Raw genomic sequence first — 15,473 nt, 5'->3', positions numbered from 1 at the left:
CTGGAAACTATAGACCGGTTAGCCTAACATCTGCGGTAGGTAAAATTTTGGAGTCCATTATTAAGGAGACAGTAACAGGACATTTGGATAATCATAATTTAATAGGACAAAGTCAGTATGGTTTTATGAAGGGGAAGTCATGTTTGACAAATTTGCTGGAGTTCTTTGAGGAAGTAACGTATAGGGTGGATAAAGGGGAACCAGTGGACATAGTGTATTTAGACTTCCAAAAGGCATTTGACAAGGTGCCACACAAAAGATTATTGCTTAAGATAAAAAAATCACGGGATTGGGGGTAATATTCTGGCATGGATAGAGGATTGGCTATCTAACAGAAGGCAGAGAGTTGGGATAAATGGTTCATTCTCAGACTGGCAATCAGTAACTAGTGGTGTTCCGCAGGGGTCAGTGCTGGGTCCCCAACTCTTTACAACCTATATTAACGATTTGGAGGAGGGGACCGAGTGTAACATATCAAAGTTTGCAGATGATACTAAGATGGGAGGGAAAGTAGTGAATGAGGAGGACATAAAAAACCTGCAAGGGGACATCGACAGGCTAAGTAAGTGGGCAGAGATTTGGCAGATGGAATACAATACTGGAAAGTGTGAGGTTATGCACTTTGGCAGGAAAAATCGTAGAGCAAGTTATTATCTTAATGGCAAGAAACTGGAAAGTATTGAAGTACAAAGGGATCTGGGGGTCCTGGTGCACGAAACTCAAAAGGTTAGTATGCAGGTGCAGCAATTGATTAAGAAGGCCAATGGAATGTTGGCTTTCATTGCTAGGGGGATAGAATATAAAAATAGGGAGGTATTGCTTCAGTTGTACAAGGCATTGGTGAGACCGCACCTGGAATACTGCATACAGTTTTGGTGTCCATACTTAAGAAAGGACATACTTGCTCTCGAGTCAGTACAAAGAAGGTTCACTCGGTTAATCCCGGGGATGAGGGGATGGACATATGAGGAGAGGTTGAGTAGATTGGGACTCTACTCATTGGAGTTCAGAAGAATGAGAGGCGATCTTATTGAAACATATAAGATTGTGAAGGGGTTGGATCGGGTGGATGCGGGGAAGATGTTCCCGATGATGGGTGAAACTAGAACTAGGGGGCATAGTCTTAGAATAAGGGGCTGCTCTTTCAAAACTGAGATGAGGAGGAACTACTTCACTCAGAGGGTGGTAGGTCCATGGAATATGCTGCCCCAAAAAGCTGTAGAAGCTACATCATTACATAAATTTAAAACAGAAATAGACAGTTTCCTAGAAGTAAAGGGAATTAAGGGTTACGGGGAGCGGGCAGGAATTTGGACATGAGTCTAGGTTCGGATCGGTCATGGCCCTGTGGGTAGCGGAGCGGGCCCAGGGGTCGTGTAGCCTGATCCTGCTCTTATTTCGTGTGTCTAATTCTGTTAGATTCAGGAGATGGTTCTGTGATAGTGGTTTGTCGGTTAGGATCAGATCAGCCATGATCTTATTGAATGGCGGAGCAGGCTCGAGGGGCCGATTGGCCTACTCCTGCTCCTATTTCTTATGTTCTTATGTTCTTATGTTCTTAACCAGGCCCCAGCCATGATGTTCTTTAACCGAAGGTTAAGATCTCGCCTGGATTTGCTCAGACCAAACGTACGAAGAGATGTTGAGAGTAAGCAATTCCAGCACATCCATGAGAAGCCAACAAGGAGCTTCAATGTAGGGCAACCAGACGCGACTACCGAACAGAAAAATGGCAGCCAGGAACGATATGCACATGGCAGGGCCCACTAATGTACACAGTGGACATTGGGGAGAGCATCGCGAGACGCAATGCTGACCAGATCCTAGAGTCACAGGAACAAGTCAACCCATGCCTCGCCCATACGTACCTGGTGATGAACCCGACGTACAGGTCGCATCTACCCCAGAAACAGTAGCATCGGAAGCTGATGAACCAACTGATGACAGGGGGCCAGAATCGCCTCCGCACCAAGAGCAAGACACTCGGGAAAGGCGCTATCCAGAAAGGATCAGGAAGCCTCCCCAAAGACTGAATATATAAATAGACCATATTCAGCTAATGTTGCATGTTAAAAGTGTTAATTGTAATTAGTTGATATTTAACTGTTAAATGAGTGTTATGGTACTGTTAATCTAAAAGGGGAGGAATTGTAATGTATATACCTTTAAGGGGGAACTATGTTTTACAGCTCATGTATACTGCAGTACCGGCAGTGACCACACCTGTATATAGCACTGAGTAGTAATCTGTACAGATCAGTTGCAGTGTGAGCCACGTTGAGTAAACCCCTTTTGTACCGTTCTCCGCAGTCTGTGTCTTATTATACACGGACGCAACAGTCTGCAAATTTGGAGATTTTACATCTAGTTCCCTTGTCTAGATCATTAATATATTGTGAATAGCTGGGGTCCAAGGACCGATCCCGGCGGTACCCCACTAGTCACTGCCTGCCACACGGAAAAAGACCCGTTTATTCCAACTCTTTGCTTTCTGTCTGCCAACCAGTTCTCTATCCAAGTCAATACCTTGCCCCCAATCCCATGTGCCTTAATTTTACACGCTAATCTCTTATGCGGGCCCTTATTGAAAGCCTTCTGAAAGTCCCACCACATCCACTGGTTCTCCCTTATCTATTTTACAAGTTACATCCTCAAAAAATTCCAGTAGATTAGTCAAGCACGATTTACCTTCTGTAAATCCATGTTGACTTTGTCCGATCTTGTCATTGTTTTCCAAGTGCTCTGCTATTACATCTTTTATAATGGATTCTAGCATTTTACCCACTACCGATGTCAGGCTTACCGGTCTGTAATTCCCCGTTTTCTCTCTACCACCTTTTTTGAATAGTGGGGTAACATTAGCTACCCTCCAATCCATGGGTACTGTTCCAGATTCAATCGAATGTTGGAAGATGATCAGCAATGCATCTACTATTTCTAGGGCCACTTCCTTAAGTACCCTAGGATGTAGATTATCAGGCCCTGGGGATTTATCGGCCTTCAATCCCATCAATTTCCCTAACACCATTTCCTTACAAATACTGATTTCTTTCAGTTCCTCCCTTTCATCAGACCCTATGTTCCCCGACATCTCTGGGAGGTTATTTGTGTCCTCCTTTGTGAAGACAGAACCAAAATATGTATTTAATTGGTCTGCTATTTCTTTGTTCCCCATTATAAATTCCCCTGATTCTGACTGCAAGGGACCTACGCTTGACTTCACCAATCTTTTTCTCTTCACATACCTATAAAAGCTTTTACAGTCAGTTTTTATGTTGCCTGCAAGCTTACTCTCATATTCTATTTTCCCTTTCTTAATTAATCCCTTTGTCCTCCTTTGTTGAATCCTAAACTGCTCCCAATCCTCAGGTTTACTGCTTTTTCTGGCCAATTTATATGTCCTCTCCTTGGATCTTATGCTATCTCTAATTTCCCTTGTTAGCCACGGTTGAGTCACCTTTTTTGTTTTATGTTTATGCCAAACTGGGATGAACAAATTCTGTAGTTCATCCATGCGGTCTTTGAATGTTTGCCATTGCCTATCCACCGTCAACCCTTTGAGTGACATTCCCCAATCAATCCTACCCAACTCGCGCCTCAGACCATCATAGTTTCCTTTATTTAAATTCAGGACCCTAGTCTCTGAGTCAACTATTTCATTCTTCATCTTAATGAAGAATTCTATCATATTATGATTGCTCTGACCCAAGGGGCCTCGTACTACAAGATTCCTAATTAATCCTTTCTCGTTACATAATACCCAGTCTAAGATGGCCTGATCTCTGGTTAGTTCCTCGACATATTGGTCCAGGGAACCATCCTGTAAACACTCCAGGAATTCCTCCTCCACAGTATTGTTAGTAATTTGGTTAGCCCAATCTATATGTAGATTAAAGTCACCCATGATGACTGCTGTGCCCTTATTGCATGCTTTTCTAATTTCCCTTTTAATGCCATCCCCAACCTCTGCATTACTGTTTGGAGGTCTATATGCCACTCCCACTAACGTTTTCTGCCCCTTGGTATTTCTCAGTTCTACCCATACAGATTCCACATCATCAGAGCTAATATCCTTCCTTACAATTGTGTTAATCCCTTCTTTAACCATCAATGCTACCCCACCTCCCTTTACTTTTTGCCTATCTTTCCTGAATATTGAATACCCCTGGATGTTGAGTTCCCAGCCTTGGCCACCCTGGAGCCATGTTTCCGTAATCCCAATCAAATCATATTCGTTTACCTCTATTTGCGCAGCTAATTCATCCACATTATTACGAATGCTCCTCACATTAAGACACAAAGCTTTCAGGCTTGTTTTTTTAATGCTCTTAGACCTATTAGAATTATTATTTACTGTGGCCATGTTTGATTTAAACCACTGATTTCTCTGACTGCCACTTTTGTTTTTCTCCTTCCTATCTTTTACTTTTATCCTTGTTTCCCTTTCCTCTGTCTCCCTGCTCAGGTTCCCAACCCCCTGCCATTTTAACCCCCAGAGCAATAGCAAACACTCCCCCTAGGACATCGGTCCCGGCCCTGCCCAGGTGCAAACTGTCCGGTTTGTACTGGTCCCACCTCTCCCTGAACCGGTTCCAATGTCCCAGGAAGTTGAATCCCTCCCCCTTGCACCATTCCTCTAGCCACATATTCATCTGAAATATCCTTCTATTTCTACTCTGACTAGCACGTGGCACTGGTAGCAATCCTGAGATTACTACCTTTGAGGTCCTATTTTTTAATTTACCTCCTAACTCCCTATATTCAGCTTTTTGGACCTCATCCCGTTTTTACCTATATCGTTGGCACCGATATGCACCACGACAATTTTGCTAACAAGTCTATTTTGCGGTACTTTGTCAAATACTTTCTGAAAATCCATACACACATCATCAACCTCACTACCCTCATCCACCCTCTCCATTGCTTCAAGAATTTGATCAAGTTAGCCAAAAACGATTTGCCTTTAACAAATCCATGCTAACTTTCATTTATTAGCCCATACTTTTCTAAATGCCAATTAATTTTGTCTTAGATTATTGTCTCTAAAAGTTTCCCCACCACCGACGTTAGGCTGACTAGCCTGTAGTTGCCGAGTTTACCCCTCTCCCCTTTTTCAAACAGGGGTGTAACATTTGCAGTCCTTCAGTCCTCTGGCACCACTATCACTTATTATAACTTTTTTCTTGTATCCTTTGTAAACCTTCCAAAGAGGTAGAGGAAAAGCCTCCCCAGCAATGTGAACAACATTCTAGCCTTGGAGACTTTACACTTTATAAGTGCAGGGGGGGGGGGATTTTTTTTCTGTATATTAGATTTATCACACAGGCAAGGTACCTGTGTGTACCAGGATGACTTATCCTTTGGGATAAATGTAACACAAAAAGGATTTCTTTCCTTTGAAGTAAGAGTTATTGAGAGTAAGTGAGGTGTTTGGAATTAAAGAGGAATGGAGCTTCTTGTGGAGGCAGATTTAGCAATGTAGAGGATGTTGTGATTTCATTTTGAGGTCTGCAGAGATGACAAATGTCAATAGGTGAAGGACTAAGGATGGAGGAAAGGTAGTAGCTGTTGACTGGGGAGACATGTGCAAAAACAAATTTATTTGAAGAAAGTTTTCACTGTCCCAAAGTGCATGGAGGAGATGAAGAGAATGATTGAGCCATTGCACTACAAGAAGAATGGAGATTTGTGGCCTGAAGGAAATTGGTGAACATAGAGGAAATGATCAGCATAAGGGTGAATGGGATTGAACAATGAGCAGAGGTCACTCATATAAAGAGGGAAAACTATAGGAAAGAGGACAGTATTCTGGGGCTGATCGGAAAAGAGCCAGTGGATGCCCATTAACAGTACAGATACAATGATTTGAAAGGAACCTAAATAGCCATAAAGATTGTTCTGGTGAGAGACCATATGTAGGTAACTTGTTTCAAAGCACAGGATACCAGACACAGTTCAAGGCTTTGACAATGTCCAAGGCAGTAGCACTTCAAAGGTGTGTAATTTACAAAACATGATCACCAGTAGAATGGCCATACCAAAAACCATACAGGTAATCATGGATTAGGCCAGAACTTTCAAGGTGATGGATAATTTCACCATTCACAGGCACTTTCACAACTGTAGAAATGACCAAAGTAAGGGTAGTACTTCAGTAATTGGAAGGGTAAGATGGGTCATCTTTCTTCGGTTTAGGTGAACACGAGAAGGAAAGGTAGACAGGGAGTAAGAAAGGTTAAGGGGATAGCATTGGACAGGGGTAAGGTTGGAGGTACACGTCTTGAGGACAATTGGCAGGGTCAGAGGGCTTATTGGAGTCCCAAGAGCAGGCAATGCAACACAAGTTGGTGAAGGTAAAACTTCATATCAGTCATAATGATAGAACCCAATGGGGTTCTTTGCAAGATTAGAGTTAGAGGGAAAAAGAAAGTTGAAAAAGGCCAACTTTCTCTGTAAAAGGCCTAGCAGCAATGTCATCAGGGTGGAAAAGAGGATTCAAAGACATTACTAGAGATAACTTTTTCAGAGAATCAGAAGTGTGGCTGCTGGCATAGCAGGGAACCAGCTGTTGATGCTTCTTTTCAGTACGGTTGCTTTCAATATCCAATACACCATCCCATGTGCTCCTCCTCCTCCCCCACTAAATAATTTGAAATCAAGTCTCATTGTCCAGAATCCGAACCAAGTTCATTCTTTCCCAGGACCTTAACTTGTAGAATTTCTTGCCTCCCTTATCTTTATTTTCTTCTACAATCTTTAGGTTTTTAGAGCCCATACTGTTTGCCAACTAATCACTATTTCCCAATTTCTCTCTTTTCAACCTTGGTGGTGTCCTGCACGAAGGGCCTTTGTTCTTTTCTATGTTTTTTAATAAAAAAGAAATTGTGAGTGGAGGTGAAGTTGTGTCAAGACGCTTCAGGCTGATCAATACACAAAGTTCAATAGGCAGAATTTTTAAAAAGTACAGAGAACTGCAGGTCTGAGAGAACCAAGGGGTAGATGCAGAAATAAACACAGAAAATGTTGGAAATACTCAGCCGGTCAGGCAGCATCCGTGGAGAGAGAAACAGAGTTAACGTTTCAGGTCGATGAACTTTCGTGTGTTCTGACGAACATTCAGATTTCCAGCATCCGCAGTATTTTGTTTTTGGGGAGAAGTGCATATGGCAGAAGGGGAAGAGTGAGTTAGGAGACCTTGAATTTCAGCTACAGCATCAGGTATACCATTGGACCGATAACTGGATCAGGAGAGTGAAAGCATCAGTTGGGCAACAAAGAATTCTCAAAAGACTGTCCAGATGGCTGACATGTAGTGCGAGACAAGATGGCATGCGATTGCCAGTAGGATTAAAATGACAACCATCTATATGTAGTAGCACCACAACAAGGGTACACATTCTCTCAGGGTGGCATTTCCTTGAGGAGGCCCCAAGCGAAGGTTTGGTTTGTGGCCCCTACATTTTCCTAGACAATAATGAGTGCAGCTCCAACAACACTCAAGAAGCTCGACACCATCCAGGACAAAGCAGCCCGTTTGATTGGCACCCCATCCACCACCTTAAACATTTACTCCCTCCACCACCAGCATGCCGTGGCTGTAGTGTGTACCATCTACAAGATGCACTGCATCAACTTGCCAAGGCTTCTTCAGCAGCACCTCCCAAACCCGCGACCTCTACCACTTAGAAGGACAAGGGCAGCAGGTGCATGGGAACACCATCACCTCCAAGTTCCCCTCTAAGCCACACACCATCCTGACTTAGAAGTATACCGCCGATCCTTCATCGTCGCTGGGTTAAAATCCTGGCATTCTCTACCTAACAGCACTGTGGGAGAACCTTCACCACATGGACTGCAGCAGTTCAAGGCGGCGGCTCACCACCACCTTCTCAAGGGCAACTAGGGATGGGCAATAAATGCTGGCCTTGCCAGCGACGCCCACTTCCCATAAACGAATTTTTTAAAAATCTGGTGTCAGACCCGCTCGGGGTTACTAACTGGTGTGAGGCCCTCTGCAATTGCAAAGGCTCAACGGCCCTAACACCGCTCCTGCATCCTCCAAGATTTACTGATAGGCAAAAGGTTTTTTGGAGCAGTTCCAATTCCCTGGTGGTGATTAACAGTTAAACCATTTGTTCCCTCAACATGATGTTAAAAGTATCTCTTGGGAATGGTTGTAAAAGCAAACTCTTCAGGTCTTTTTTTGAAGGAGGCGGTAGTTATCTCGGAGATGTTATTAATGCCTTTCAGACTAGAATAAAAGGCAATTCAGATGCTGCAATGCAAACTGGTATTCAAAGGTATTAAACCTGTTCTAACTAGAACCGCTTTTGTCTGCTCCAGTGAAACAGCCTCAAAAGGTTGTCACTTCCTTTAATAAAAGAAAAATCAGAATTCTTACCTAATGAAGAAACCTGGAGACAATGGTACCCACCAAATAACTTCTCATCTGTTCTGAATGTATGTCAAATCAACTCAATGAGAGATGCTTGGTACAATGGATGATAGCTTTTTGATTTTAAACTGTTTCAACGCTATGTACAGTGTGTCAGCCAAATAGATCAGAAAGGTTCCATACCCAGATTGTGGCAAGTTAGTTGATCGCAGACAGAACAACAATTAGCATTTATGTAGCATCTTTAACATAGGAAAATGCGCCAAGGGGCTTCACAAGAGAATTATCAGATAAAAATTGATATTGAACCAAAGAAGGGTATATTAGGATGAATGACGAAAAGCTTGGTTGATGAGGTAGGTTGTAAAGAGTTTCTTAAAGGAGAGAGAGGTGGAGAGGTATAGGGAGGGAATTCCAGAATGCAGGGCCTAAAGGCACGCCCGCTAATGGTGGGGCGAAGGGAGTGGTGTATGCACAGGAGGCCAGAGTTGGAGTAACGCAGAGTTCTTGGAGGGTTGTAGGGCTGGAGAATGTTGCAGGTCGTGGCCATGGAGGAATTTGAACACAACAATGAGAATTTTTAAATCCAGGCAATGGAGGACTGGGAGCTAATGTAGGTCAGCGAGTGATGGGTGAGCGGGACTTGGTGTGTGTTAAGATATATGCTGTAGCGTTTTGGATGAGCTGGTGTTTATGGAGGGTGGAAGATGAGGCCGGCCAGGAGAACATTGGAATAGCTGTGTCTGGAGGTAACAAAAGCATGGGTGAGGGTTTCAGCAGCAGAAGGGCTGAGGCAGGGGCGAGAAGGGTGATATTATGGAAGTGGAAGTAGGCGGTCTATGTGATGGAGAAGATATAGGGTCAGAAGCTTAGCTCATGGTCAAATAGGATGCCGAGGTTGCAAACCGTTTGGTTCAGCCTCAGACAGTGGCCAGGAAGGGGGATGGAATCGCTGTTGAGGGAACGGAGATCGGAGGAAGCCAAAGGCAATTGCTTCCCTAAGTTCAATTGGAGGATATTGCGACTCATTCATGACTGGATGTCGGACAAGCAGTCCGAAAACACACAGACAGTGGAGGGGTCAAGAGAGGTAGTCGGTGAGATAGAGCTGGAGGTTGTCGGTGAGATAGAGCTGGAGGTTGTCAGTGTGCACATGGAGCCTCACATGTCTTCGGATGACGGTGATAGTGCAGTGCGTTAGGGTAGGTATGGGGGAAAAAAGTAATTTGTCCTATTGCTGATAACTATTCAGTGACATTTGCTAGAAAGTACACTTGCATGGACATCAGGCAAGGTCAGATTCTTATTTTTATCTCATACAGATTTTTTTTTTTTTTAAACTAGAGTTAAGATTGAAGCCATCTCTCCTCATCAAGATTCAAAATGGAGGAGCACCAACATATGAACATACTAAATTGGCAGGCAGGAAAAGACCATCTAGTCCATCAAACTTGCCTCACACTCATGATGGCTGGAGCATCATGATTAAACATGTCCTTACACCCCATCCCCCCCGGCCACCTTTTTGGGGATTACCCATGCCCACGGCTAAGAGGCAGCCACAATTGCAGCCCTGGCCTCATTTGCATTGAGGAGGAAAGCCACTGGTTAACAAGGGGGGGTCCCGATGTCGCTTGCTGGATTTCGGCCTGTCAATATTGGGCTGGCCCAGCCGACAGCAAGGTAACTGTGGAGGTGGGCCGTGATTGTGGAGTGGGGGTCCGAGGACACCAGCAGAGTTCAACAATTTCAGATCATAAGCTCGGCCCCCATTTCATTTTCTCTTGTAATTGTTCCACTCCTTTCCCCCCCCCCTTTCCTTTTGTTTCTCTCTCACACCTGGCAGCTATCTTTTGCCCTGCCAGTACACTTTACACCTAATCCCAGCCTATTACCATCTCGTCTAGCTTCTAATCTCTTTTACTTCTTTTGTTTCTTTTATTCTTTTGTCCGATCGCAGCCCTGCCTTCGATCTAGTTTCTTTTCTTTCCAGTTTTGAAGAAGGGTCCAACCTGAAACGTCAACTCAAATTTCTCTCCACGGATGTTGCCTGACCTGCTGAGTTTTTCCAGCATTTTCTGTTGTTATTAATAATTCTAAACTTACTTTTGCTGGTGCACGCTCTGCTAGTTCCAACATAAAATGGCAATCAGGGTCTTCGGATTTACACACTAAAGGGACCTACCGCCCAAGACAGGCGGGCACTTGTGTTACTAGGGACAAACCCATCAGGGGCGAGGTCACTGAAAGGGTTCAAATGTTGAAGGCAAGTGCTTTTACACTGCTTCTAGCCTGTTTTATTTATTTTTTCTGCTGGCACACAGGATCTCACGCCCCAGCAATATTACAGACATCAAAGGGTTTCCCCAAGGGGGATGCTCCAAGCTGAAATGTTCAGAAGAGGAGGAGGAGTTATGGACAAATGCTGGATGGGGGGGGGGGGTTAACCCGAGAGGTGCTTTCATTCCCTCCCGCTGAAACATGCACAACCTCATCTGTAGACGTGGTGTTGAAGGAGGTTCATCTTCTCAAAAGGAAGCTGTGCCAGCAGATTCACCCCCAACCCTGTGCCACCCATGGCATCACTGCAATACGTGAAGGCCCAATGAACCATTAGTCTTGCTTTACGTGGTAATGTGCAGAAGCCATGCCAGCACCATCATAGGCCAGCATTGTCTGATTCGCAGCACCAAAGATGCCAGCATGCCACACCTACCTGCTGAAGACCTCGGGGACAATTTCACAAGGCCTGGATCAGGAGAGACTCAGGTGCAGAACGGTGTTACCTGCTGCATGTTCACCGGCAGCTACCATGCAGCCTAGGGCTCGTCAATACTGTGCACGTAACAGTCAGCTGGCATGAAACTCGGTGCCGCTCCTTGTAGGTATGCTGTCCTGTGGGGATGGTATCGTAGAGTGGCACAGAGGGCAACCCTCCTTGCAGGCATTTCATGCAACACCACCTCCACTTCAGCAGCCACCAAACAGAGGGTGGAATATTGACCGGGTCCATCGTTACTTGTCTGCAGACTCTTGCCTCCACCTAGGGTTCCCCTTCCTTTCATTTGTCCCCACAACTTCATAATTTCCTGTCCCCTCAGACATGGCTCCCAATACATGGAGATGCATTTTTGAGGTTCACTAGAGGTTCAGAAGTTTTGTCCCCTATTGTTTAGATTTTAACTGTCCCCGTTCATTCAGATGTAATTTCAATGCAATGTTTCTCCCACATCACTTCATATCTTCCCTAGACCCATCCGAGTCTCTACCTGGTGCGGTGATTACCATGCAAATGACCTACTGGGGAATTTACATTTGACGTTTCAGGTGGAATTTGCACCAGTTCTTAAGCACTCAGCGCTGACCTGTGGGCAAAAATGAACCCCACTGTGTAATGATAAAAGCATCAAATGCCTTCGTTCAAAAAAAAACAATTAATTGCTTTAGTGGCTTGAACAGCTTATTTGAAATAATATATGCAAATGGACAGACAGCGATATGGATGATTCCGTTCTTTCTGAACGCTAATCCATTAGGGGAATTGATTAGAGAGTAAAACTCAATCTGGGGAAATGTATATTGGAAATATCCAGACAATAAAACCTCATCGCACAAGGTGCAAGTCTGCTTGTTTACTTGAAAAGAAATGGCTCTGAGCAGAAAGTCATTGTCATGGAGTGAGTCACAGCTCAGGCTATTAAGCTTTTGTTTTGGCAAAGGTAATGGAACTCCATGGGCGAACTAGAATTTGGGTCATCCGCTTGCAAAGTCTCATTGTGAAGATCTGCAAAAGGGGCTGTTTAATCCAAAGATCCTGCTGCTCATCAGGCTCCAAAAGATACCAATAGAGACTCTAAAATGGTGCAAGAACTGAGTTTCTTTTTTTCTTGTATAAAATATTGTGATGTTCAAGACCTTGCTGGGTTTTTGGCTTCTGCATATTTTTTCACTTGTAAATAAATCCCATCAAGTAGTTTTAGCCTGTAGATATTGATCTGTTGGCATGGTATTTTCTGCCTTTGAAAGGGACTGGGGAATGTGGGCATCTACGTATTCTCCAGTCAGCAATGTATCTGGATTGGAGGTTAACTGCTAAGCCGAGGAATACTATCCCGTACACAGACGTATAAAAGGTGCAGGTTTTGGTTTCTAGGAATTGTGGGCTGTACAATGCTGCCTATCACAACACAAAAAGTGCGAGCAAAAAGCTGAACTGTAACTGAGAGTTGGTAGAATTGGAATCAGCCCTTAACACACTGGATATTTAAACTCCCACCTCCACACCCAGAAACAGACGAGAAAACAGCAGGATTGGCTCTCCCTGCAATCAGATTTTTCACAAATCTCATTGGCCAAGGGTAGTAACTTTGGACTTAAATAGTGAGGAGGGGGTTGGAAAACTGGTGGTATCGGATCTCCGCCCGGTTTCAGGCGAGGTGTAGAACGGGTGGCCGATCCAATACTGACAGTATTCCAAGCCCATCGAAATTCAAGGTCAGCTCCCAACGTCCACACTTAATGACACCATTGGCATGGAGCTCAACTTTAAGCACGAAATACCCAATTACTACCACTAGTAATTTGAAATATATAAATTATTCCCACCAGCCAGAGGGAACAGTCCTGTGACTTACCCCGGCTAACTCCTACTGGCAGGCATGGCTTTCCCTGCTCAGTGGGCAGTAGGGTCAATGGGCTTTGTAGAGGAGTGAAAACGCAAACATTGGAAATAAGGTTTAGAGCTAGTCTTCTAGCTTGCAGACAGACCTTGGGGCCACTTCAACTTTCATCAGTAAATATATGTGATTGTAACATGTAATTTTCAAAGTGTATACTGTTACCTACATTACAATACTGCAAATGTCAAACCTGCTGTCTCCCCGTGGGGGGAGGGGGGGGTCAAACCCACTCTCCCTCCGCGGGGGGGAGGGGGTCAAACCCGCTCTCCCTCCGCGGGGGCCGGATGTGTGGGGGGGTCAAACCCGCTCTCTCTCCGGGGGGGAGGTCAAACCCACTCTCCCTCCGCGGTGGGGGGTGGGGGGTCCACTCCCACCGGGCAGTCATTCCCATCGGGGGGCGTCACTCTGTTCAGTAGATGGTGGCCTGGCTGATTTTTTTTAACACTTCCCCAATCCAGGGGATTTTTATCCGAGAGCAGCTGAAGCAGTGCAGACTGAGGATCAAACCTGGAACATTCCCGTTTGTGAATGGCTCAGCTGCTCGATAATCTAGTGGAACTCTGGTTTTATGGATTTTTATTGTCCTGCTGCTGTTCATTTCTCAGGTTGTTGCTTCCATTAAAGAAAAACTCCACTGATCTGGGTAGTGTATTGCTGCCACCTGGTGTCAGCAATGGGTATACCAATAAAAGTACCAACTGATACGCTGAATAAGGGTAAAAGTGATGTTGTCATATAAGATGATTAATCACAGAATCACAGAAACCCCACAGTGCAGATAGAGGCCATTTCGGCCCATCGAGCCTGCACCGACACATATCCCACCCGATCCCCGTAACCCCTGCACCAACACATATCCCACCCTATCCCCGTAACCCATGTATTTAACCCCCTAACACTTTAACATGTTCATATCAAATTCCTTTCCTTTAACAGAGATGCTAAACTATTTAAAGTCATATTGCCAGCAGGAATTTCTAGCCTAAGATATACTGTACTAGCTTTCATAACAAACACTTTTCCCTGTACCTGTAAATCTGAAGTCACTCTGTGCAGACAAGTCACATCTCACCTGAAGGGGATTCAGGCCATGCCCCTGCTTCTTGTTGCCCTGATAGAAGATGCAACACACAATTCCAGGAAATAATTCACATTATAAAAGAATTGTTAACAGGGCTCTTAGAAAATCATAATATGATCAGGCAGAGTCCACATGGTTTTATGAAAGGGAAATCAAGTTTAACACATGTATTAGAGTTTTTGAGGATGCAACTAGCAGGGTAGACAAAGGGGAACCAGTGGATGTAGTATATTTAGATTTCCAAAAGGCATTCGATAAAGTGCCACATAAAAGGTTGTTACGCAAGATAAGGGCTCATGGGGTTGGGGATAATATATTAGCATGGATAGAGGATTGATCAATGGACAGAACACAGAGAGTAGGGATAAACAGGTCATTTTCAGGTTGGCAGGCTGTAACTGGTGGGGTACCACAAGGATCAGTGTTGGGGCCTTGGCTATTTACAATTTATATTAATGACTTAGATGAAGGGACCAAGTGTAATGTATCCAAATTTGCTGACGATACAAAGCTAGGCGGGAAAATAAACTGTGAGCAGGGAGCCTGGCCCACATAGACAGGTTAAGTGAGTGGGCAATAAGGTGGCAGATGGAATATAATGTGAGGAAATGTGAGGTTATTCACTTTGGTAGGAAGAATAGAAAAAAAGAATATTTTTTAAATGGTGAGAAACTATTAAATGCTGGTGTTTAGAGAGATTTGGGTGTCCTCGTACAGGAAACACAGAATGTTAGCATGCAAGTACAGCAAGCAATTAGGAAGGCAAATGGCACGTTGGCCTTTATTGCAAGGGGGTTGGAGTACAAGAGTAAGGAAGTCTTGCTACAATTGTACAAGGCCTTGGTGAGACCACACCTGGAGTACTGTGCACAGTTTTGGTCTCCTTATCTGAGGAAGGATATACTTGCCTTAGAGGCGGTGCAACGAAGGTTCACTTGATTGATCCCTGGGATGAGAGAGGGTTGTCCTATGAGGAGAGATTGAGTAGAATGGGCCTATACTCTCTGGAGTTTAGAAGAATGAGAGGTGATCTCATTGAAACATATAAGATACTGAGGGGGATTGACAAGGTATATGCTGAGAGGTTGTTTCCCCTGGCTGGAGAGTCTCGAACTAGGGGGCATAGTCTCAGGATAAGGGGCTGGTCATTTAAGACTGAGATGAGGAGGAATTTCTTTACTCAGAGGGCTGTGGATCTTTGGAATTCTCTGCCCTAGAGGGCTGTGAATGCTGAGTCTTTGAGTATATTCAAGGCTGAGATAGATAGATTTTTGGACTCTCGGTGAATCAAGGGATATGGAGATTGAGCAGGAAAGTG

The 15,473-nt window shown here is 44.4% G+C and overlaps 1 long non-coding RNA gene across 1 annotated transcript in view; it reads left to right on the top strand.

The window, feature by feature from the left end:
* Window positions 1-2,302, top strand: part of LOC147115972 (uncharacterized) — a 38,367-nt gene extending 36,065 nt beyond the window's left edge. Inside the window, exon 2 of the long non-coding RNA XR_015078595.1 lies at window positions 1,567-2,302. This is a non-coding gene — a long non-coding RNA (uncharacterized LOC147115972). The remainder of the gene's footprint in view (window positions 1-1,566) is intronic.
* Window positions 2,303-15,473: the final 13,171 nt, after the last annotated feature.

The sequence above is a fragment of the Somniosus microcephalus genome, chromosome 6 (genome assembly GCF_052327205.1).
Source record: "Somniosus microcephalus isolate GS21.2 chromosome 6, FLI_Smic_1.0, whole genome shotgun sequence".
Taxonomy (NCBI): domain Eukaryota; kingdom Metazoa; phylum Chordata; class Chondrichthyes; order Squaliformes; family Somniosidae; genus Somniosus; species Somniosus microcephalus.
Note: the sequence above shows the minus strand (reverse complement) of the source record. Positions and strands in the feature narration are given on the sequence as shown.